General features: G+C 34.6%; 1 protein-coding gene across 1 annotated transcript in view; it reads right to left on the minus strand.

The window, feature by feature from the left end:
* LOC129230512 (uncharacterized) overlaps positions 1-10,542 on the minus strand; it is a 37,039-nt gene extending 26,497 nt beyond the window's left edge. The window contains exon 1 of the mRNA XM_054864914.1: positions 10,383-10,542. The gene's annotated coding sequence lies outside the window, so the exon portion shown is untranslated. The remainder of the gene's footprint in view (positions 1-10,382) is intronic.
* Between the last annotated feature and the right edge of the window lie 15,886 nt (positions 10,543-26,428).

Below are 26,428 nucleotides of genomic sequence, written 5' to 3' on the forward strand. Positions count from 1 at the left end.
AATGGTCGGGCTTCAAAAATTGAAAATTTTCAATTTCTCAAAACTGGTACACGTGATCGAATTTTTTGACAATTTTTCCCGAAATCAGCGTCCAAAAATCTATCGGAATCAGCTATTGGTTTTTAATAATTATTTTGATTGCAGGCCTGTGTTATTATTTTAGTAAACTTGTTCTCACCAGTCGGTTGATCACATGACAGCTATTGACGTCAGCAGTTACCAACTGGTTGTTCGCCAACCAATGCTTCACTAAGCACGTCCAGTTGATCACGGGTTACTTAAGCTAATGAATCAGTTTAAATTGCGGTTGATTGGTAGATCAACCGGTGAGGCTCATAGAACGACATTGGTAGCAATCAGTTAACCTTTAGCTCTAATAGAATGCTGCGGTTAGTTACCAATTGGGTCGTTCCATGTCAAATCAACGAAAAAAAATGGCATTTTCAACCTGACCTTCTCAAATTTTTTTTATATTTGGCTCAATTGTTAGGTTTACATAAAAAGGAATAAATACACAATAATAAGTCTCTATCTATTTTAGTTTCTGAGATAATTTGATCCAAAGATAAGCAAAAAATGTAAAATTTTGCATTTTGCTAATCATATAATGAGTCATTATTTGTTCCCGTATTGTCGCAGAATATTGCTTTTGGTGTTTTTAGAAAGTGCATGAATGGACCTTTTATTTGATATGTGACATGCTTATATTTCTTGATTTTTTAATTTCAAGGTCAAACACTTTGACCTTCTATATTTCAGAAAGTGTATTTCAATTTTTCTTTAAAAAAAATATGTTATTCCTACATCTATTTTTTACAATATACGAGCATATAAACATGGGATTGCCATGGGATGCTAAGTTATAAAATAAAATGTAACTTACCATTTCAGTACAAAATCGGCATTTAAGTTTCCTTTTATATATATATTTTTTAAAAAATTAACCATACTGCAGCAAATATTTTTTTAATAATATATTAAAATTAACACATTATTAAGGGGTATTATATACTACACATATGTACTGAACATAAATTAAAATTAATATCAATATTAAAAAGAATAGTTTTATTATATGAATTTTATAGAAAAATTTTTTTTGCTGGCATATTTATTGTTGAAATGGCATAACACTTTTTTTTTTTGAATGAAAAATATTTGTTAGTATCATATGTATATCTACTAAAAATAAAAAAAAATTACATGACTTTTTCATTCTAAATGGTTCACCTCCAATTCCTTTTCATTTTAAATATTCCTTTGCTCTTTTTAAAATCATGCACTAAACAAGAACAACACTGTGATCAAATAAATATGTTGTTGGTTTTTGAATTATACTAAAGTTTCCCAGTCACTTTTTTGCAACATCACACGGCAAAAGTGCATGCGATGGTGTAGGAGGCACTGTGAAAAGACTAGCAGTGAGAGCTAGTCTTCAAACGATACATAATGACCAAATTATGACTCCTCGACAGCTGTATGAATGGGCAAAAGATCACATTAAGACATTTTCAATATAGTACAACTGAAGAACATAAAGAAGAGGAAACTTTGAAAAACAGATTAATGACTGCAAGAAGAATACCAGGTACTCAGAAACTCTATTCTTTTATTCCACTGAACATGAATCACATTGAAGTCAAAATATTTTCATTTTCAAAAAATTCAAGAATAGAATATGTAAAAGCTGCTCGGGATTATATTGAATTCGCAGAAATGGTCGGGTTTTTAAACTGCAGGTATGATGGACATTGGTGGTTAGGTTGCGTTTTAGACTCTGATGAAGAAAATCAAACACTTAAGATAAAATTCTTGCATCCACATGGACCTTCATATTCTTTTTACTATCCAGACGTAGAGGATATTCTGAATGTACCTGTAGATGATGTAATATCAAAAGTGGATCCCAGGATAAATCCCACAGGAAGAGTTTATAACTTGTCAAGACGATATATAACTTATAACTTGTCAGGAAGAAATGGACAATGCTAATCAAAAGTTGTAAAAATAACTTGTGTCCTTCTGTAAATATTTTCGGAAACGCTACAAATTGCATTTAAGTAGTAAGTAGATATATGTTCACTTTTTTTTTTTACAATGATCCCATTGTAATCCCATTATGAAATGTTTTCCACATACAGTAGAACCTCTCTTATCCGAACCTCTATTAACCAAAACTCTCCGTTAACCGAAGTCGGTTTCAATTCTCGTTTTTTTTCCTATTATTATCTAAAATTTTCTCTAAACGAACATCCATTTTTAAATTTTTTTCTCCCCACATTTCTTTTGCATGTCAGCCGTTTTTTCCAAACTACGAGTGCAGATAAATAGTTTGGAATTCCTTCTCACTAGCTCAATTCTTGGTATGAGTATACTCTCCCCTACTTTCAAGCGTTCCTGTTGTAAACAAAAACACATGTAATTTCGAAATTTGGAAGGTCATACTGCCGAGGCCCAGAACAATAAAATGTTATTGCACCGTCTGATTGTAAGCAAGTGCAAAGAATCACCTCTTTTGTAATCTCAAGAGCAGAGAAGTTTTCTTCGCAGCAGAATTTGAAAAGGGGGAGGTCACTCTGTGTCACTTATCCTTTGTGAACCTATTCCAGGAAAAGGGAAAAGAAGGAAAACCCGTTTGCTGTTCTCTGTCGCGTTGGGCTGGGCAGCTGGCCAGAATTCGAAATTTCCCGGAAATTTCGTGCTAATCTGTGGGTTCTCTTTTTCTGCTCCTACATTTTCGATCAGAATTTTCTTGAGTGCTATCAGTGAAGTTGGTAGTTTTGACCTGCCGGGGGATCTGATAGAACTAACGCATTGTTTTTCTTATTTTTGAAACTCATGTTTTCTTCTTTATGATGGCTTCCATTAAGAGAAAAAGAATCGTATTAACCATACAGGAAAAATATGATATTGTAACGAGACTAGAATCTGGTGAAGCTGTTACAAAACTTGCGAAAGAGTTTCACGTTGGTGTGTCAACCGTGAGCGAAATGAAAAGAAACTCGGAAAAAATTAAAAAGTGTTTTGCTGAGTTTGATATCACGAAAGGTGCCAAATTCCGAAAAACAATGAAATTAGCCGATCATACAGATTTAGATGCGACTTTGTACAAATGGTTTGTGCAGAAAAGATGTGAAGGAATACCCCTATCTGGACCAATGATTCAAGAAAAAGCTTTGATTCTCAACTCGAAGCTTGGTGGTTCTGATGACTTCAAAGCCAGTAGTGGCTGGTTAGAGAAATTCAAAATTCGCCATGGTATAAGGCAACTCAATATCGAGGGGGAAAAATTGTCTGGAAATGTCGCAGCAGTTGATTCATTTGTTGCAAAGATTGAAGATTTGATAAGAGATGAGAATTTATCCCCAGATCAAATTTACAACTGCGATGAAACCGGACTGTATTGGAAGGCCCTTCCTGAAAAAACTTTAGCTGCGGTAAATGAAACTTCTGCTCCCGGAAGGAAACGAATGAAAGATAGGGTCACTGTTTTAGCCTGCTCCAACGCATCGGGTTCCCACAAGCTTGAACTAGCTGTTGTTGGGAAAAGTAAGAATCCGAGATGTTTTAAGAATGTAAACAGATCTGCTCTTCCTGTACACTATTTAAATCAAAAAAATGCTTGGATGGATTCCAATTTGTTTTCCAAGTGGTTTTTTGATATTTTCGTGCCTGCAGTGAAATCTTGGCAAGAAAAAAAACATTTGAATGGAGCGCTTCTGTTATTCGACAACTGTCCAGCTCATCCGGAACATAACTCTTTAAAATCTGGTAACATCCGGTGTTTATTTTTGCCCCCCAATACAACATCTCTGCTGCAGCCTATGGATCAGGGAGTCTTAGAATCTTTAAAACGACGTTACCGAAAGCAGTTTATCAGAAAATTACTTTTTGAAGGAGATTCTGAATCTGGTGCAGTTTCAATAGTTGAGTTTTGGAAAACTATCAACATCAAAGACTGCATTTATATGATCAGTGACGCGTGGGAATCTTTGCCGCAATCGACACTAAGACGAAGTTGGAGAAAACTTTTGCCGAATTTTTCAAGTGGCACAGATGAAAATGCTACTGACATTGCGAAAGATATTGTTACTGAGTTTTCAAGCGTTTTCAGCACAATGAAAGGCTTTGAAAATTGTGGTGATAGAGAAATTACAGATTGGTTGAATTGTGACATGGAAGATGCAGGCTTCCAGTTGCTCAATGATGAGGACTTAATAGCAGAAGTCCGGAATTCTCCAAAAGAAGATGATGATGATGATGAAGATGAGAATGATTCTGGAACAAATAAGATAAGTAACAATGATGCATTTGAGAGTTTTGCAAAAGGTCTTGCTTGGTTGGAACAACAGGAACAGTGTGATTCCTCTGAACTCATGATTTTAAGAAAACTTCGGGATAGAGCTGCACGGCAAAGGACGGCGAAATTGCACCAGATGAAACTTCCATTTAAACCATTGTAAATTTTGTTCCAGAAATAAATTAATTTTCATTTATAATTTTAATTTCTTTAACAGTAAAAATAGCCATAACAGTTGAACGACGACATATTAAACTAGATGATTATAGATGAATTCTCGATTATCCGAAGTTTTCGATTATCCGAAGTAGGTTCGGTCCTAATTACTTCGGATAATCGAGGTTCTACTGTATACAGGGCATTAGTGGGTAAAAAATAATTTTTTTTCAGATTTTTAAAAAATACACTTTTTGAAATATTCAAGGTCAAATTATATTTTTTGTGAGCTTGAAATATTAATGACCCCAAACCTTATAATGTGACATATCCTATAAAAGCCCATTTCAAAAGCTTTAAAATAAAACCAAAATGAACTCTTTAGTTCCAATAGAAGCTGAGAAAATTAACTTTTTGTAATAACCAAAACCTCGTTTTTTGTATTTCCCCCCTTTTTTTACATAGGACCTACACAAAAAACCGGGGAACTTAAAAATCTGAAAAAAATATTTTTCTGTATCATTTTATATATATATAATCAATCCCCTGAAATTTGTTGGAATTAGTGATGGTCAAGTTGTGAGGCTCGTTGCTTTGACATGGAATGACCCAATTAGTCACTGGTTGACTAGTCAAGGTCGGCGAACGCAACCAGAGAGAGTTTTACTAAACCCTTTTCTTGTAAAATGTATAGCTAATTAATATTAGATTTCCTTTGTATTATTCTATTGATTTTTGTTACAATAGGTTATTTTAATGAAAAAGTGCTGCTGCAAGGATATTAACATGGATAAAAGAAAGACATGACATTTAATTAACTGAGGAATAAAAATCTTATTAGTGCACTATATAACCTATTAACATCATCAAGTGAAAAAAAGAAAGACTAATGTTTAAAGTCCAGAAGAAACTGGAAGACTTTTTGATAAACCAGAAAATACTGCAATAGATAGATTTTATTATGTCATTACATACTTTTAAAAACCTTAAGACTTACATATTGTAAATAAAATGACAAGTATTACTAAACTTCTTAATTTTTGAAAATTATAAATAAGAAGTTTTAAGGTTAGAAAACTGATCAGGGAAAAAATATAAGACTTTTATATTGAATGTAGATTCAATGTTGTGACAGAATTATATTTCAAATAGCTCTGTTAAAAAAAAAAAAAAAAAGTCTGAATTTTCATTCAGTAATAGCATGTCTTTAAAAAAGATCACTTAAATTTTAAGAAGATTGAATCTCAAACAACTGCAGGGACTCCCAACACATTTTAGCCATGGAAAAGTGTAAAAGAAGACTAAAGAGAGAGAGGACTAACTTAGGATTAAAAAGAGGACCTTGGGAGGACCATTCATTGTTAACCCAGGGGAGCACCAAAGGGCTAAGTAGCTGCCTTCTGCTAAATCTGTGAAGCTAATTCGTTAAGTAACCGTAATAATGATTTTTAATGATACAATTCCTTATCACCTTCTGCATAACTGAACTTTTTATCCATTGAATTATATTATTTAAGAACATTTGGAGGATTTAAAAGGGGGGGGGGGGCTGACAAGCGAACATGTAACTAACGATCTTACGGAGTCAATTTAATTAAAAAATAAATTTTCTACTAATTAACAGGTGAAAAGTGGCAGATTATAAATTGTGAGGTTACAAGAGAGTCACTAAGTCAAATATTATTAATTTTCGGGATTTTAGCTTTTTTTGATCACAGAAATTAGTTCTTTTGACTGGTGAAATGTATTAAGTCATAGCTTATTTTTTTCTTTTATATTTCAAAGTTTTGTAATCACATAGTCATATAATTGATGATAATTAGTCCTAACTATAGACTAGAAAGAATAGTGTGCTGATCAACGGAGAAAAAGTGAGGTCAGATCTGAGGAAAATCCATCCCTGGGAGCATGTTATGTTTCTCAATCAGACTCGTTTTAAACAGCGATTACATGCTAATTTTGCTGCCTTTTCGGATCGAACTTATTTCATTTTAAAAGATTCTGGAACATGTTCTATGTCTGGCAGGGGTGTTTGTTTATATTTCGAAGCCTCACAAACATTACTTGACTCTTCTTTAAAAAATATAGTACACTATAACTTTTAAAGCATTTAAAAAAAAAATAATTTATTAAAATTTTAGCACTGGTTTGTTAGCAATAATGTGGTTTCGTATTTTACTTTATTTCGTCAGATATTTCATTAGCATTTGGTATGACCTTTCATCGTTCCTGGAAAGAAAAAAGGAAACTGGATAGTAAAATTTGTCAAAAGAAATTTTTGAAGGACTGCATGTCTCTTATTTGATTATTAAACCTACTTCTGAACTATTTCAGTGAAATAAAATGCCATTTGGTAAAATATGCACAAAATAGAGAAGTTAGTAAATTTAGAATTTCTTTTACAATTTAAAAACAGAAGAATAGTTTAGAGAAGTTGTTCTTTAAAGGATTTTTCCTCATTATGAAGGTTGTATTTTTGGAGATGTTTGGTAAAATTTCAGGGGGGGGGGAGGAGCATGACTTTTGGGGGTGGGTACCTCTTGTTTAAGTTACTACTGCATTCTACTTAATAAATAAATATTCAGGTAATTCATTCAAATAAAATTTGCTAAAGCTGGGGTGCGTCGGGGGAAGAGGAAGTGGGGGGAGTTCTCATGATGGAGACTACACTAGTGAAAATTTCAAAAGAAGGCATTTAAAAAGAATTTCAGTCTCAATTTAAAGGGGAACATTTTTGGGGGGAGGAGGGGGGGGGCTCTAAAATAGTGAGAAAGGATGCTATCGCCCTTAGGATGAGCTTTCCCAACTAAAGTTTTTGCATAGAACAGCCTGTGGTCATTTTGTTGTTAAAATGTTTCAGTATTTTTTCCTAATATAATTATAGCTGAAGCAAGGGTGCCAGCCCCGGGTGGAGGGGGGCGATGGTTCATGGAGGAGACTACAATATTGACATTTTTATGGAAGGTGTTTCAAAATGATTTAAGTCTCATAATCGGGAAACTACTGGGGGATGCCGAGTAAAATGAGGAGGGGGGAAGGGGGATACTTTGCGTCATCACTCTTAGGAAACGTCCCTAGATTAACTATCAGCGTATTTGTTTCTGTTAAGTAGAAAATCAGTCTGCCATCTCGGTAAGTAAATATTTCAGCAATTTAATTCTAATTATTTTACTAAAACGGGAAGAGGAGAGAGGGTTATGCTCTGTTTATGCCATTCAAAATTTTACAAAGGGTGCTATAAAAAGATAAAAGTTTCAAAATTCTCATTTTGGGAGATAGCATTTCTGAGGGGTGGGGTACTTTGTAAAATTTCGGTATGTGGATGGGTTGCGTGTTTGCTCTGAGCTTCAATTATACTAGTCTGGAAAAAAAAGTCCAGAAATTGGCACACTGGATTATCACTAAAATTTGTAAACCATACCAATTTCTTTACTATTGAAATATCGCTAAAAGGCTAATCAAAGATATTATTAATAAACAAAATGTTGTTTTCGATTCTGTCTTTATAAAATTGTTCTTGAATGTAAGCAGACTAAAGAATTTAAAAATGAAAAACTGTGTTCTCCATCATTTTACTATTTTCGCAATTTAGACAGGGATGTTTACATGGGGGGAGGGGCAGACTGTGGCATTAAAATTTTTAAAGGTAATGTATTTAGAGGGATTTTTTTCCATTTTTTTTCGGGAGGGAGGGGGGCTTTTGCTTTGGGTTCTTCTAGTGATGTGGATCGGGTAAATACCCAGTGGGTAGGTAAATATTTTTTGGGTATTTACCCGGGTATTTACCCAAGGCCTGGGTAAATACCCAAAAACTGGGTATTTTACAAAAAAATGCAAAAAGTGAGTCTGCATTTTTTAAAAAATCTAAATATGAAATAATTGGTAAAACTGATACATACATATGTATTACACAGTTTATAATATTTTTTATTGGAAGACTTGATGAAATTATGAAAGAAACATATCATGAACCAAAGAATCTTTCTTTTCAATGTCATAATTGAACAAGTATAAGCAATTTAATGATGAATTTCAGGATTTCAAAATCAATCTATGTTAGTCATCTCCAAAAGGGGGAAAAAAAAGGAAGCATGAGGGATGCTTGGAAGAATTTACTGAGAAGTTATTAAGACTATTATGTTATTTATTTATTTTATTGTTGTTTAAGTGATAACGTGGCAAATATAGAAACAGTTTTCACATTAATAAGCAAAAAAATATATATATTGTTTTCTGTTGCCTTGCTCATTTGCATTTGCTCCTGGGTACTTCATGATGAAAATTTATTCGAACTATTTTTAATACATGCAATTAGTGATGTCCGGTGGGAAGGTAAATATTTTTTTGGGTATTTATCCAAAGGCAGGGTAAATCTCTAAGTAATTGCACATTTTGCCAAAAAAAAACTTTAGGTGGTATCAAAAGGTGATGATTTTCTTTTTAAAACAAACTGTAAAATGAAAATTTAAAAATATAAAAATTTATATATTATAATTTCTTTAATTAAAGACGTAATGAAATCTTAGCAAAAAAAAAACTGTCAGAATTTAGAATGAACTATTCTAAAACTTAAATAAGATGGCACGATAATTTAATTTTTTATGGGGTAAAGCAAAGGGATATAAGTTTAATTTTGTCACATAGATGGCGTAGCACAACTTTTCATCTTTGATTTTTCATAATATCATGCTATCAGTTAATTTTGGCTTTGAGTTGTAATCAGTTTGTCCAAAGCCTCCTAAATACTAAATGCCTATCACATTTGTTTAAAAGTGATCCTCCGCCAGTACACAAACAACGCTACTACCTGATGGCAATACATGGATGGTGTTGCTATGATAATGGATCCAAGCAATTCTAATCAAATCGTTAATTGGTTAATTTTAAAATTTAAATTTAGAGGTTAACCAATTGTTTTCTCCACTTTTAATTTCTAATGCTTTCGAACTTCGATAGTTGGCAGTAGCCAGAAGACCGAAAATATGCTTACTGGGATGATTTTGTTCTATGTTAAAAAGGAGAACGCAATAGACATTTAGTATTTAGAAGGCGTTAGTTTGTCACTCACTTTGTATTTGTACCGGTAAAACTTTAAATTTTGCTTTGAAAAGTGAAAAACAAAAAAGGAAGATGGGGACATTGATTAGGCATATCCAACACATTTAATGTGAATATCATATTAGATTGCTAAGTTGTTTCACACAATGATTCTTTTAATATGTGATAAAAATACAATTTTTGGGCAGAAATTTATTGTTTTGTATTATGGTTGGTTATATATATATACATAGTGGAATAGACAGAAAAGTATTTTAGTTGAATATAAATTTTTGAAATAAATACCCAGGTAAATACCCGTTTTGGGTATTTACCCGGGTATATACCCTGGGTATTTACCCCTAAAAATAAATACCCAGGTATTTTACATCACTAGGTTCTTCACAATATTTAGGAGGGAAAGGAAACCTTATTTAGCTACATTCTGCAGCAAAAATGAAAACTGTTTAGTTTCCAATAAAGAAAAAAAAAGGGAACGTTTATTTAATTTACTTTAAACGATCCAACTTATAAATGTATTCTTATGGGGGAAAATAGTAGCATAAGTTCATTAGGAAACATAACATTTTGTTTCCAGAGAGTAAAAAATTTGAACTTCGCAATGCCAAGTTCAATAGGAAAACAAAACAAAACAAAAAAATAAGACAAGTTCGTTTATGTACAACATTGACATTGAACTACATTTATAAAGGAAAAAGAAAAATAAAAAACTCATAAAGAAGATTTCTCTTTCGTAAACATATATCAGAAAGAAGAATTTACTGGAACACATTACAATTTTATTTGTACCTAGACATCAAAATAAATTCAGTGCTTGATAAAATTTTTGTCATTTGATTAACGTTTGAATTAAAAGCAAACACGATACCTCGAACAAAACTTGTCACTGCTTTTATAAATGCAATATATTTTACAAAAAATGTTGACGCTGCGCTTCGCTACTTAAATGTGTCGTAATAATGAATTCATCAATTCTGTTTATTCTAATTCTGTCAATTCGTTTTTAATTCAATCGCAAAAATAACAAAGGCAGACGACCAGGAAGATTTCAATTTCAATGGTTACAGTTAGAAAGGCACCTTCAGTGCGGATAGCGTGAGGCCACAACGTAAGAAAATAGAGAAATATTGAGCAAGAAGAAAAACAAAAGTCACGATACATTACTTACTTTCAAACTCTTCTATTCCCTGATTGCACTTGATCTTGATGAGATGAAAAATCCAGGGGCGGACTGGCCATGCGGAAGATGTGGAAAATTCCACATGGGCCATATCTAACTCGCACCGTTTTCTTTTTTCAAAGTCAGTTTTATTTTGAAAAAAAAAAAAGGAAATAAAAGAAAAAAAAATTAGCTTGGCCGGGCGTTCTCCATTGAAAGAACTGCAATTGGGGGAAGATGGTCGGAGAGGATGATGATTAGATGGTTTTGCTGTTCCAGTGGTCACTAGGACACAATAGCTTCGTGGAGTAGTCCTTCGCCCAAAGTTAAGCCTTAAGGGCAGGTGATGTCTCTAGCTATCTCTGTTGGGAATTGATGTTTCTTGGAATTCTGTCATAAGGAGCGGTATATTGGGGGTGGGGATGTTGGGGATGTTTTTTATGGCCGTCTAAAGCTGTCTGGGAAAGATTACATTGATCCCTTTCCTTCATAAGAAAAAGACTCCATCCGAAGAATAGGATGTATACCGGTTCTGGTAACATGCAAGCGCCTGCTAAGAAAGCTTTTTTTTTTCCCCTTCTCTCGCTCTCTCTCTTTTCCCTTCGTGTTTACTGTTAATTTTCCTGCCACTTTCTATGTAATACACGGAGCATAATTGTTTGCAATCAATTAGATAATAATCTCTCTCTTCGCAATTTCGTCTCACAAGGAGACGGCACGACCGTGGGGTCGGAGATTCACGTCATTTTTTTTTTTTTTTTTTTGTGGTGAAAGAGGACTCCTAGTACCTTACGTGGTTGAAGTAATACGACGCAATACTCAGAAAATTATGAGAAAATTTGATTTCAAGTCGCCATGGAGTCTCCTAGGCGCCTTATGAGTTTAAAATGTCAGTCTCTTGACGAGCCACCTCTAGCCTAGTTGGTTAATAAGGCGCGATCTTGTGCTCCAGAGATAGCACGATCGAAGCCCACTCTGGACCTTTTTTTTCTTTTCTCTTCTTTGTTATCTTGAGCAATCACGATTGCTTATTGTTCTCATTTGATTGTTTTGATGTCCTATCTTTTTATTTTCCCACCGCCACCCTCCGCACCCTGTCACCGTCGACCGGCTCCTCACGATGCTGCTCCTATAGCGAAAGCCGTCTCCAGGTTGCATCCATGTCCTACACACACGCGCATACATACGCAGCTACACACACACACGCACGTACACACACATACACACAACTACCCACACATTCATGCCTGCACACTGACACAAACACATATGCCTACACACACATACACATACCCCCTCCCCACACACACTTACACACATTCATATACACAACTATCCACACACTTATGCCAGCACACAGACAAACACACATGCCTACACACACATACACATACCACTACACGCAAACACACATACCCCCCATACACAAACACACACGCCTACATACACACACTCGTGATTGCGAAAAACATAATTTGAATTCAAAATGTCAAAATTCAAATTAAATTTTTTTTTTTTTAACAATCACGATTGCTTATTGTTCTCATTTGACCTTTTTTGGTGTCCGTGCCTTTTTCAACTTGGACTAGAAGCCTTTTGCAGCACCACTGCCCACCGTCCTCTGCTGGCGGCGCGGCTGCTCCGGTTTTGAGCTATCCGCTTCTCCTAGTCGGAGGCGTCCATGTCCTACACACACGCACGTTCACACACATACACACACACGACTTCACACACATACACTCACACACGCCTACGTGCATACACACAGATCTACGCACACACACAACTATGCACAAGTAACCGCTCAGGAGGAGAGGCAGACTTGGGGGTGGGGGGCGGAGCCGTTTCTAGAAACAATAACTCCAATGAGTAGGGTCATGTCTCAGTTCGTGATTGCAAAAAACATAATTTGAATTCAAAATTTCAGAATTCAAATTAATTCTTCTTTTTTTTTTTTTTTTTTTTGAGCAATCACGATTGCTTATTGTTCTCATTTGACAGTCCTTGACGTTGTGATTATTTTTCAGCTTGGACCAGCAGCACCACCGCCCACCGGCGCGGCGACGGCACGGCTGCTCTGGTCCTGACCACTGTCCCCCGGAATCCACTTCTGCTGGGTGGTGGCGTCCATGTCCTTCACACGCATGCTCATACACACTCGCCAACGCGTAAGCGCCTTTACACACATACACAGGCCTACGTGCACACACTTAAGCCTGCACACACACAACTATACACACATAACCCCATGCTTGGGGGGGGGAGCCATTTCTAGAGACAATAACTCTAATGAGTAGGGTCTTGTCGCAACTCGTGATTGCGAAAAACATAATTTGAATTCAAAGTTTCAGAATTCAAATTAGAGTTGATTAGAAGAAGAGGGTCACAGTTTTTTTTTTGCTATCACAACAATTAATGATAACGCTTTTCACCCCTATATTAATTACTTTCTGAAATTTATTTTTGCCAAGGATCGCAAACTTTTTCATTCACTGAAAAACATTCTTGCTCGTTATTCTGTACGGTTTGATTTACTTAGTAAAGTTTTTTGACCTGTGGTCCCCTTACGGTTATAAGGGACAGTTGCTCATAGGACATTCGGATTTTTTTTTGTCATCACAGCAATAATTGAAATAGTTTCTCTTCCCTACATATTTTTTAAGAATTTATTTACATCATTTTTTTTTAAATTATTTTCTTTTTCTTCCAGCAAAATAATTTTAAACAATTCATATTTACCACTACTTCGTTACCGCTAATTGTTGTGGTAGCAAAAAAAAAAAAAAAAAAAAGAGAGAAAGAAAGAAAAAAAAAAAAAAAAAGAAGAAAAAGAGAAAAGAAAAAGGTACAGAGTGGGATTCGATCGTGCTATGTGTGGAGCACAAGATAGCGCCTTAACCAACTAGGCTAGCGGCGGCTCGTTAAGAGGCTTACATTTTAAATTCATAAGGTGCCTAGGAGACTCCATGGTGACTTTAAACCGATTTTTCTCATAATTTTGTGAGTATTTCATCGTATTACTTTAACCACAAAAAGTACTAGGAGTCCTCTTTCACCACAAAAAAAAAAAAAAAAAAAAAAACTGACGCAAATCTCCGACCCCACGGTCGTGCCTTCTCCTTGTCAGAGAAAAATAACGAGTCATTTGTTATATTGCGTGGAATTACATCTGTTTTGAACCAATAATGACAAGAACTGTTTATATTTACAGAACAGTTTAATATTTTTAATCATCATGTGTTTGCTAAAATTTTGTTGTTAATACAAACTACAATACTTTAAATAAAAGAATATGAATTTAACATAACGATTACCTTAAATTAATTTGTTTTCGTTTATTAAAGTTCAAATCTAAAGTCCTTGAAAATAACTAGATTAGTCTTTGAAACTCCTGAGCAAATTGTGCTTCATTTTATTTCTTACTAGCAGTACCCGCACAGCGATGCCTGTGCTAAAAATTTAAAGAAAATCCGTTGAATTAAAGAAAAACAAATTACATCAAAATTACATTTGCAGTAGCTTTCAAATGTAAAAAACTCCATAATTCATCGCCAAATTCACCAAGCGACTCTCTAATTAAAAAGAAAATCAATATCAATTAACATACGCACAATGAATTTAAAATGGAGTAATAACAGTAAAATATTCATGAGCAACAATGGCAACTTCCTCCAAAATGTTTAAAAAGAAAATAATTGAAAAAAATGTCTTGAAAATGGACCTAATGTTATAGTTAAAAATAGTCTGGAAAGTGGATCTATTGTTATAGCAATTTCTCGAAAGAGAAGCCTTGAAAATTGGCTCAATTAGAATCGCTTATACCTCATGTTCTAATTAATTGAGAAAAATGGAACAAACATCATCTTCAGTAAATTACCGCCCATTAGCAAGGGCTAAAGCAGAAATACGTGATATACAACGCCAGCTCAGTCATTTCCAGCCGAGAACTGCAATTTCGTGCTTATTAGCACTCATCAGCCCGGCATAGGAAAGTGTCTTGGCTTCCATAAGAGGTTTTCCATCTCCAGTTTAGTCACTTTCCTATGCCGGGCTGATGAGTGCTAATAAGCACGAAACTGCAGTCCTCGGAAAAATAATTAAACTCAAAATAAAAGTCTTGTTCGCCTATTTTTTTCCTGATTTCTTTTGTTCCAATCACTCCTTATAGGCTTCTAAATGCAGAATTTTATATCTATTTTTCAAAATTTTCTCCGAGGGAAAAACCCCTGAATCCCCGAAAATTGGGGTATTTCATACCCCACTTACAGGGAGACCCTTATATTGATTTCTTGATATCATTCTCCGTTTTAAGCTCAATCTGAAAACGGACAGCAGCCAACACATTCAAGACATGTAGTCTTCGAAAAAACTTGTTGAGCAATCACGACTGTTTATTGTTCTCATTTGACTGTTTTTGATGTTCCGTGCCTTTTTCAGCTTGGACCAGAAGCCTCTGCAGCACCACCGCCCACCATCCTCTGCAGCCGGCGCGGCTGCTCCGGTCCTGAGCTATCCGCTTCTCCTGGTCGGAAAATTCATGTCCCACACACACGCACGCTCACACACACACAAGCCTACACACTTACACACACAACTATGCACACGTAACCGCCCAGGAGGAGAGGCAGGCTTGGGGGGGGGGGGGGCAGGAGTTTTTTCTAGAAACAATAACTCCAATGAGTAGCGTCCTGTCTCAGTTCGTGATTGCGAAAAACATAATTTGAATTCAAAATTTCAGAATTCAAATTTATTTTAATTTTTTTCTATTCTATTTTTTTTTCTTCTAATGAAAAAAATTACTAGAAACTTTTGGGGTTGGGAAAAATGCAGCAAAAAATATTTTGGGTAGGGCCGGTAAGAATATTTTTCCACATAAAATTTCTAGGGCCAGTCCGCCCCTGGAAAAATTTACTTGATACTTGACTAATAATAATGAACATATTTGTTAAAATTTTATTGAAATGATAACAGAAATTAATATTTATTTTACTCCTAAAAATCTTTTTTTTTTCTTTTTTTGTACCCCTATCTTCAGATGACCGAAATTCTTAATTTCGTGGGGATAGCGAGGGGTTGGGCGATCACGAACTGATTTTATCAGCCTGACTTGACCGTCGTAGATGTTCCTTTGATTTTTCTGATTATGAAGATGAGAAAATGAGTCTATCTCATTGTTTTTGATATTTATTTAGAGAGAATAATTTTACTGTTCGTTTACACACACATATACGCCTGCATCCACACATACACACACACACACAAACACCTACATCGTGATTGCGAAAATATTAATTTGAATTCAAGATGTCAAAAATCAAATTTTATTTTCTTTTCTTTCTTTCTTTCTTTTTTTTTTCGGAAAATAACTTATTAGTATTGTAACCGTGTGACGTTATTGCTACTTATCTACGGCGATAGATCCTAGCAATTCAAATCAAACTATTAATTGGTTAATTTCAAAATTTAAATTTAGAAATCAACGAATTGTGTTCTTTGCTATTAATTTCTAATACCTTCTGATAGGTGGCCGTGGCAGGTGAACCAAAATTTACTTACCCTCGTTCCCTCGAATTGTGATTGAGGGAACTCGGTTTGCAAAAAGCTAACGCGCCTAAAGCAACTGCATCAGGAAAAAAAAAAAACCTGTTTAGAATCACTGAATGACTTGCATTATACTCCATTCATATTTCACCTCCGAAAGCTGCCGAAAAAAATAAATAAATAAATAAAAAACTAATTTGAATTTTGACATCTTGAATTCAAATTATGTTTTTCGCAATCATTAGTGTGTGTGTATGTACGCACGTGCGTTTGTGTCTGTGTGCTGTGTGCATGCATGAGTGTGTGTGTATCTGTGTATGTGTATGTGTGTGATTGTGTGTTTGTGTCTGTGTGCAGGCATAAGTAAGTGGATATGTATGTGTGTGTGTGTTTGCGTCTGTATGCATGCATGAGTGTGTGTATGTATATGTGTGTATGTTTGCGTGAGTGTTTGTGTCTGGCATGCATGGTCTGTGTGCAGGCACGTGTATGCGTGTGTACGATATGGGCGCAACCTGGAGACGGTTTTGGCTACAGGAGCAGCATCATGAGGGCCGGTCGACGGTGCGGTGGTGCTGCAGAGGGAGGTGGGGAGGGGGAGGAAATAAAATCAGCGTAACGTCAAGGACAGTCAAGTGAGAACAATAAGCAATGTGATTACTCAAAAAAAAGGTCTCAACATAATTTGAATAGAATCATGGTGCACCGCTCGATGACTTTCGGAAGCGTAAGCGCATCAAGTGCGGCCATGATAGAATTTATTTAGTAAATTAAACTATTTTCTAGACAACATTGACAAGAAGTTCTGTCTAGAACTAAACGAGCCTACTTTCCCGTACACCAATATCGACTTTCTAGTATCTGATCAGTATTGTCAAAATTAGCTAAAAACGTAAATTATTTCATACATATTTTTTAAATATTTTAAGCTGATTTCGAGAAATAAAGTATGCCTCACTCATCTAAAGAAGTAGATACTACGTAAAAAATAAATAAAAGAGTAAATAAAATAGCAGCACCTTTTAAACAAAGCAGCGAAATACATCTTTTCCATCAAAAAAAAAAAAAAAAGAAAAATCTTCAACCGCTTTCAAAAAGGAAAAAAAGAACTCAAATTAAAAGTTCATTAAAGTAATCATTAAAAAAAATCGTTTGCTTTTCCCCTGTTGCCAAAAAAATTTTAAGAATGAATTGATGTACTTTCGAAAATAAATAAAAACAATAAAATGTCAACTTAAAGAAATAATTTTCATTGTCGAAAAAAAAAATCGTATGCGTATAACTTTATGTAGAAACATAAAGGTCTCCGAATTTCTCCGCCAAAAACTGAATACATAAATTAAAACTTTAACTTAAAAATAAAATAAAACATATTTAAAACAATTATTTCACAGTAAAAACCATTGCTGTGGAGTCAGAGTTGGAGTCCATCTGATTTTGGGACAAAAGAGTTAGATTCGAGAGCCGAAAGTTTTAAATTCAAAGACTCGGAGTTGCAATCGGTCATTTCCCCCAAAAGTCCGCAAGTCTACCAATATTTGCAGATACGGAGTAGGACTATTAGGGACAGCTATTTTTCCTCCGTGCATAAATTTTTACCAAAGCTACGAAGTCAGATTCAAAGTCGTTAAGTCGGAGTCCGAGTAATTTTCGGACACTGGAGTCGGAGTCAGGAGCGTCAAAATTGTCGGAGTCGGGAGTAGGTCGTCAAGAACTATTTCCAACAAAGTTTGTTTGAATTAAATCCGCCTTTAAGTTCGGAATCTATATTGACTTTCAGTTTCCCTGTAGGCGCTAATGTTGAAAGATTTGAACTGTTCAAAATTGAACGAAAACTTGTTCAAATCAGAAAGATATTTTCGATACATGTTTTTCATCAAAAGCTTTTCTCTACAAAGTTTATTTGGAGCCACTTCGCCTCTAAGTTCAAGATTTATTTTTAATTTGAATTTCCTCGTAGGCGCTAATGTTAAGTTTCTTTGAACTGTTCAAAATTGACAGAAAAATTGTTCAAATCAAAAAATGAATTATGGGAATGAGATGTCCTTGCCGAGATCTCTCTAACAAAAAAAAATGTTTGAATCGGACTATTCATTCAAAAGTTATTGGGGGGGGGGGCAGACAGACAGATCGACAGACATTTTGCCCCATCTCAATACCCTACTTTCCAATTTTTAATTTTTCAATATTTATCTGTTGAAAGGTTGTGTAAAGCAGAGATTCAGACAGCTGAACATAAACAAATACGTTTAATACGAAACATGGGGACACACATACTGCAAGACATAGAGAAAAGTAGTGAAGCCCGATAATGATCTGATCTGATATGCAGCAGGGGAGGGAGGCGCGCTCCCTTTTTCCTGTATCTTTGGAGAGTCAGGGGCATCAAGACTGCGGCTCTTTAAATAGAATAGAGGGCAGATTTTCAGTATCCAATGATGTTTCTTAAATAGCAATAAGCTTTCTCCTATAAGTCCGATGGTGGATTAAAGAAGAGATTTTGCGAACTCCGTGGAAAGCTGCAAATGTCTCTTCCAATAAGATATAAGCACAGTTCTTTCTTTTAAACCAATGGAGAAAGCGATTACATTCAACATTATCTAACTATTTTATTTATTTTCGACTTTTTTTTTTGTTTTTCGGGACATTTTAAAGATTCATTAAGCCTTATTTCATGCTTTTTTACTTTCTTCTATATCTAATATATAGAAGAAAGTATTGGATTCGTGCAAATTTTCGAATTTCGAATTTTGACGGATTCGAACGTTTTGAGGTGTGCTGAGTCCATTTCGACTATTTTTGGAAAATGTCTGTCTGTCTGTGTGTGTGTATGTATGTGTGTGTGTGTGTCACGTCTGTGTGTGACCAGTTTTTTGTGGCCGCTCTACAGCAAAAACTATCGCATGAAATTGAACGAAATTTGGTACACATATGTGACCCTATGTGAACTTGTGCCCATTGGTTTTTGGCGCGAATTCCTCCAAGGGGGGTGGAGCAATGGGACGTTTTTTGAGTTATGCGTGATTGCTATTCCTCAGGAAGTAACTGGCGGAATCAAACAAAATTTGGTCCATATGTTGCCCCTAACTGGAGCAGGTGCTGATTCAATTTTGGTGTCAATAGCTCAAACGGGGGTTGAGTTATAGAACGTTTTTTGTCGTGAATTGTGACTGCTGTATCTCAAGAAATAACGAACGGAATCAAACAAAAATTTTTTGACAAGTAGCCCTTAGTGGGTATAAGAGCTGATTTTATTTTGGTGTCAACAGCTAAAAAGGGGGTAGCGCAATCGCCCGTTCTTTTTTTCCATTGTGAGTGCCCTATCTCAAGAAGTAATGCTACGTTCTGTTTGAAATTTGGAATATATGTGAATACATACGTAAACAGGCTTTGGTTCAATCGCTCCAAGAGGTGTTGATTTTTTTTTTTTTTGCGAATAAAAATAGTTTTATTAATGCAACAATAAGAAAGATAAATCGTAATAGATTGTCGTCTGCGTATTTCTCGTGATTTTAATTGTATGGAAATGATCGGAAATATTATCTTAATGAATTAAAATTTTTAACTGTTGCCATCTTATGTTTTTTAATAAATAAAATATTTGTAATTAATTCAAGTAAGGCTTTTAAAGTAACTTTCAATTTTCGCTCTTTGCTTTGCTTTTACAATAATTTAGACATTGGGATGGTTGTCAAGTTTTTGCATGTGTCATTTTGTTTTCGTTAGGAATATTGCTTCCTCGTCAAGCATGGGGAGGGATCAGAAAAAGGAAAAATATAGAAGAAAGTTTCGTAATGGCCACAACATACTAGTTTCTTCTTTCTCTGACTTCTACTGGGAAAGTAGGCTAAAAAACACGGAAAACGAAACAATCACAATTACTAAGTTTTGCAAAGTCGCAAAAGCAGAATCGGGAGGGGAAATCGAGAAAAGGTTAAAATTCCAGTTCTATATATCTTGGTACTTCCAAACAAATTATATAATACGCAAAAAAAAAATTGATTTGAATTCTGAAATTTTGAATTCAAATTATGTTTTTCGCAATCACGAGTTGCGACAGGATCCTACTCATTGGTTACTACCCTACTCACTTGTTTCTAGACACGGCTCCTGTCCCTCAAAGGCTACCTCTCATCTTGAACGCAGAAGTGTGTATTAGTTCTGTACAGAGATTTATTACCGCAGGGGCATGTGGGGCACAGGCCCCTGCTCTTAGATTTCAGGGGACCCAAAATCTCCTTAATTTATCGTGCTAATCAAAAATAAATAATGATTTCACTCAGAATCTAGAGTGCGATGATGTCATTGATATTTTTACAAAAGCAAAGACAAGGAAAAATCTCTTTATTTGTTGATAAAAATTCCCCTTAAAAAAATGATGTCTTTGCAAATCTCAAAACCACTCCTAGTTTAGTCTGTATTTACTATTAAAAGTTATATCATAAATACCTTTGATATTTAAGGTAAACTGGTACAGTTTAACCCCATCTTATAAAATTATCGTATACTATATCTCTTCTACTTTTTAAATGTTGTGATATGAAGTTAGCGCCAAATTTAAATGGTTGTGTTAATATGCAAGTATCACAATATTTTATACCTTCAGAATAAGCGGAAATATAGGGGGCGGGGGGGGGCAAAATGAATTCCATGCCCAGGATCTTCAAAAATCTCAGTCGGGCCCTAGGGGCACCTGAAATACAAATGAGCCCCATGTCCAATATCAGAATGATCAGGCTCTGGTTGTGTATGTGTATGTGTAGGCTTTTGTGTGTGCGTAGATCTGTGTGTAAAGCAGTAGAGTTTGTTTGTTTGAACGCGCTAATCTCAAGAACTACTGATTCGAATTGAAAAATTCTTTTTGTGTTGAATAGTCCATTCATTGAGGGAGGCTATAGGCTATATAACATCACGCTGTGACTAATAGGAATGGAGCAGCAATTAAAAATGTTATGAAAACGGGAGAATTTATATTATAATGCAAAATGCTTCAAACGCAGGCTATGCGTAGCCACGGTGGTTCGACCTGAAAGCGCGGGCATCACGATCCAATGAGTGTAAGTTTGAGTCAGCCACGAGGCAAATCTCGAGGGAACAGAGTAGGTTTAGTAGTAAAGTAATTGACGTAACTGAGTAGGTTTAGATTTATAGGCTTATTTCGCGTTTAGTTAAATTTGTGTGCAACTCAGGTGGATTGTCAGTTACTTATAGGAGGCCCCGACTTCAAAAGGTTATTCAAAATTAAGAGATCGCATATAATTAGTAAGGTATTAAAATAATTCATGGTATAGTAATTAAAATCAGTGTTTATTTTATAATTGGGTGTTCAGTTTAGTTGATTTTTGTAGTGGAATTGTAAAATAAATTTGATTTATACGTTTGAGTAGGAAAGCGTATAAAAGTATGACCCGTTATTTTTTACTTTTTAGTTCCTCTTTGTTTTTTGAAGTCGGTTCTTTTTTTATTTGAAAATAATTTATTGCGTAGGAAGTTGCATTGAGCTGGTAAGATTACGATTAATTTCAGCCTTAGTTCTAATATGAAATGTAATCGCTATTATGTGAGTTGGATTAGAAGATGGTGGATGGAGGAACTTGTCATTTATAGCACTCATCAAGCCTAAGTAAGATAATCTTGCTTAAACGCTATTTAGTTCGATCGATTTTGAGTGGTAAAATATTTGCTGGATTAAACTGAGTATTGCCGAAAGTTATTTCTCCTAAGAAGCATATATATATACATAAATTTAATTTTGTCGTGCATAATGCCGCCAAAATATGCTCCACCAAAGGAAACAAAGAAAAAAGAAAAAAAATCGGCACAAGCTAAGAAAGTAAGTTTGGTTTTTACCTGAAATCTAAAAGCTTAATTTTAACGCATTATTATAAGGTATTATAATACGTATAAGGTTTGTATAGAAAATTTACGCATTATTATATTACATAAACTTAGAAGGTTATTATATTATAGGGAAGAGTTATCATGAAGTGGAACATGCCAATTTGGCGAGAAAATTCCTCGTTTCTGAAACCTCTATAGCGATTTTTGTTCATCATGTTCTAATTTTATTTCACATTTCAGGGGCGTAGCTAAGGGGGGGGGGTTGGGGACAATAGTCTCAAAAAAAGGAAAAAGAGGGAAGAGAAAGAAAAGAAAAAGAAAAAAAATCAAAACGACCTTTTTCTGAGTAAACAAAGGTCAAAAATTCACTTCGTCCCCCCCCCCCCAATGCCATTGAAAACCTGCTCCATGTGTGACCCTCAAGCATAAAGACGCATCCCTCTGCTGCGACAATTTTTTGATAATTGAGTGAAATTTGACACTTTGCTTTAGAAATGAGATTGATTTGTTAAATCCACGTATATGCAGTCTTTCTTTGTCATAGACTCTGCAAATTGTTAAATATGTTTAATTTTATGAGCCGCGCAGTGGGAATATTGCATACAATCGAATCTTTATATTTCGAATTACACATTAAAGAAAAAAAATCGAGATAAACAGGTTTTGAAATACGGGAGCTTTAAGAAACTTTTTATACAAATTTGAAATACTAGCAAAAATACCCGGCGTTGCCTGGGTCAGTAATAATTATTAGAAAAAATCGTTACTTGCTTTTGTTTTCTGTTTTAAGTGAAAGAATTTAAAACACATCTTTTTGACGCGATTAAAAATCGAGTTCCTTCCTTACCCATAAAACTAAAATAGCAATAAGTATAAAGAACAAAGTAGTATTGATTTAGAAATGAAAGCACTATATTTAAGCATATACAAATTTAAAAAACATGAAATTAATCTTCTCATGTTTAAGAAGATTAATCTGTTGATACTTTTTTTTTTAACATGGAGTCTAAAACCTTCTCTGTATGGCTAATGAAGTACGAAGTGATTAAAAAAAAGTAGCTGCGCTCGTATTTCCCTTATACTTGCTTTAGTTATTTCGGGAAATTTTAATCATTGTGGCTCTTGGTTCGATTTTACCGAATTTGCGAAAGTCCTTTCGGGGTACCTTCGATGATGCTCCCCCATTCTTTCCTTACTTTGTGAAACGATATGATATTAATTTTCGTTACCGAGATATCTTCGCCAGATGCTGAGATATTTTTGGTCACCATAAAATGGCGCTAAACAGTTTCATCCGAAATGTTACCAAAATAAGTAATAAAATTTGGTGATTGTTTGAAATTGTGCAAAAAGGAAAATTAATGGAAGTTTTTGTGCTGTTTATGGATTTGCCTAATTTAGTTGCTGGATTATTTAACACAGTAAAAAAAGTCTTTTGAAAATTCTTTGATTGGCGATATTTTGTTTACATGGTGAAAGCTGAGAAACATTATGACGTAGTCTTCGGCTTCAAAAACAGCAACGTTGAAAAAACTGCCAAATGCATCAGCTACGGAAATCTTTCTGCAAAAATTTTGGCGATCTGCTGGTTGTTTGGATAATGAGTAAGTGTTCAATCAGCATAAATAATAATAAAAACCATTAATTACATTAAAGTTCCGTTTAAATGGAAAATCATCAGCCAAATCATGTATTATTTGCCAATCTTGTGCAAAAATCTTACTTCAAGATTTGACTTGAGAAAAGCCTTGAACAATCACGAAAAGCAAAGAAAGTCAACAATACAACAATTGTCGCTATCGACAGGGAGTTGAGATGATACACTAAATACTGTATTGAGTTGAGGAAAGCCTTCGAACATAAATCTAAAAAGCTCATAACTCGTTTTTTATTCTACTTAGAAATTTCGAACAGGTGCCATCTTCAGCAGAAAAATCAGAGCTTTCGATGGACATATAATGTAAATATGTGCAAGTATTTTTTCATCCCATATTAGAGAATTTATACAAAATTGTGTTTTATTGCCCCCCTAAGGGGGTTTTGCCCCCCATAACGGGACGAAAACTACCCTATGTGTTATTCTGATGCATAAGCTATATTATTGTAAAGTTTCATCAAAATCCGTTCAGTAGTTTTTGCGTGAAAGAGTAACAAACATCCATACATCCATCCATACATCCATACAGACAAACTTTCACATATATAATATTAGTAAGATGATAGTGAAAATTTGAAATCAATACTAAAGACACTATGGGCTCTTGATTAAAATTCCTCTTTATTGGTTTTGTCAGGTATTTATTCTATTATTACATTATTACTGTCTAACCACGGATTGTATGAAAAGGCAAACATCCGGTTTACACGCGGAAATGGAAGCATCTATTAGTTTTCAGGGATGTCAGCTTTTGCAGATGTATGTTAGCCTCTAAATTAAGCAGAGTCACATTCAAATGAGCGGAATACGCGCATAAAATTTTTATTTTTCCCCTCATGCAGATGGAGTCGCCTTAACTGGATGTTTGCCAATTCCATACAATCCGTGGTCAAACATGAAGTGCTTTATTGCGAGTTTAAGGAATCATTTTGACAGTAAAAGAAACTTTAAGCATTTCTTTTTCAAGAAAAAGTCTTTTATTTCTTTTTGGTCCCAGATTTTTTTTTTTTTTTTTGGATTCATTATTTATCCTCTTGAGGTTATCAATTGCAGCAAATTTAACTTGGCCAGTATTCTACGAATTTCCTTTTTTCATCACTTGAAAAAAACTTATACTTTCTTTTCACTCCTACCATTTCGGTTTTCTAAGGAATCACAATTTTAAGAAAGAGAGCAACCAAAGAACAGTACTAATCCAGATAACAGAGCGAAATGGCTTTTAACTTGAATGACCTTTAACCATGAACTTAAAATGTTCATCTTAACATGTCAAACCTGTGAATTTCACCCCTTTACTCTTCTTCCAAGAAAGTGCGCGAAACCACTGTCCTTAATCTTCTGTCCTCGTTAATCTTCATGGAAAGCCTATTCGTCGAACGCATTTCTTCCTTTTTTTTCCACTGCCTCCTCAGCTCTTGAAGACAATTCCTCTGTTTCTGAGTTGAAGAAAATGTTTTTGTTTGCTGCTTTAAAGATCATTGGGTTTGGAATCCGAAAATGATAGCATAACCGGAATTCGAGACGACAGAGGTTTTTGTTGGTCTGGTCTCGTGTGTGCCATAGGTCATAGTCAAAACGACCTTTGCTAACCAGAGTATCCATTTCAATCACATTGATTTTTCAGTCAGTATTTACTGCGTATTCTTTTGGAAACGTGCAGTCTGTTTAAAATAGTACATTATTCTAAGTGAAAATTGTAGCATAATGAAGCGAGCAAAACCGATAACAAGCTTTTTTCAACCCAAAGAAAAAAATTAAAACGACGAAAAGGATTGCTCTAAAAAGAGAAAGTTAACGTCGTCTGAAGAAAACGAAGTACAGTCTACAAAGCGCATTAGTCCCATCGGACCCTTTTGAAGGTAATTTTATTTTAATTCAAAAGAAAAACTGCATAGCATTACATGAATAAAATGTTTAAAAACGAGATGAATCTAGATTATTTCTATTAGCTTGGTTCAGATTAAAAAGTAGAAAATAAAAAAAGACTTCTGTTTATAATACCCGAAAATTGCTGTTGCTCTCTCAAATAGATATTTATGTAAATTCTAAAGCAGCTAATAAAATTAAAAATAAAGACTTGAAAGGAGAACAGATGGTATGCATTTGAGCGAATAACTTTCTACCCCCTATACTTCTTCCCTAACTTTTTTTATTCAAATCTTATCAACTGCTTTAGAATAAGCATAAATGTAAATACATAAAAAGCAACATATAAATATAACGATATGAAAAGCAATTTCACTTTTTGCAGATTATAATTCAAGAAGTCTTTTTTTTTTTCATACTTTTAGTGCAAACCAAGTTAGTAAAAATAGTCTTTATAGTCTGACCACCGATGAGATTGAAAGTCAAACATCCAGTTTACAGGCGGAGATGGAAGTATCTATTAGCTTTCAGGGATGCCAGCTTTTGTAGATGTGAGTTAGCCTCTAAATTAAGCAGTCACACTGAAATGACGCTCATCAGATATTTGATTTCCCCCTGATTTGGATAGACTGGTTTTGACAAGACGTTGTTAGAAAATTTCACTTTGAATTAAATGGAGGGAAAAGAAAAAAAAGTTGAATTTTCCATAACATTAAAAAAAAAATCTTTGCTTTTGTTTTGTTTGACACAAGTATTGGAATTGGGGGCACTCCATTCCAAAGTATGTAAGATTCACCTCCCTCTTATTTTTTTTAATACTAAAAAAATTTACACATACACACACACACAT

The sequence above is a fragment of the Uloborus diversus genome, chromosome 9, assembly GCF_026930045.1.
Source record: "Uloborus diversus isolate 005 chromosome 9, Udiv.v.3.1, whole genome shotgun sequence".
Classification (NCBI taxonomy): domain Eukaryota; kingdom Metazoa; phylum Arthropoda; class Arachnida; order Araneae; family Uloboridae; genus Uloborus; species Uloborus diversus.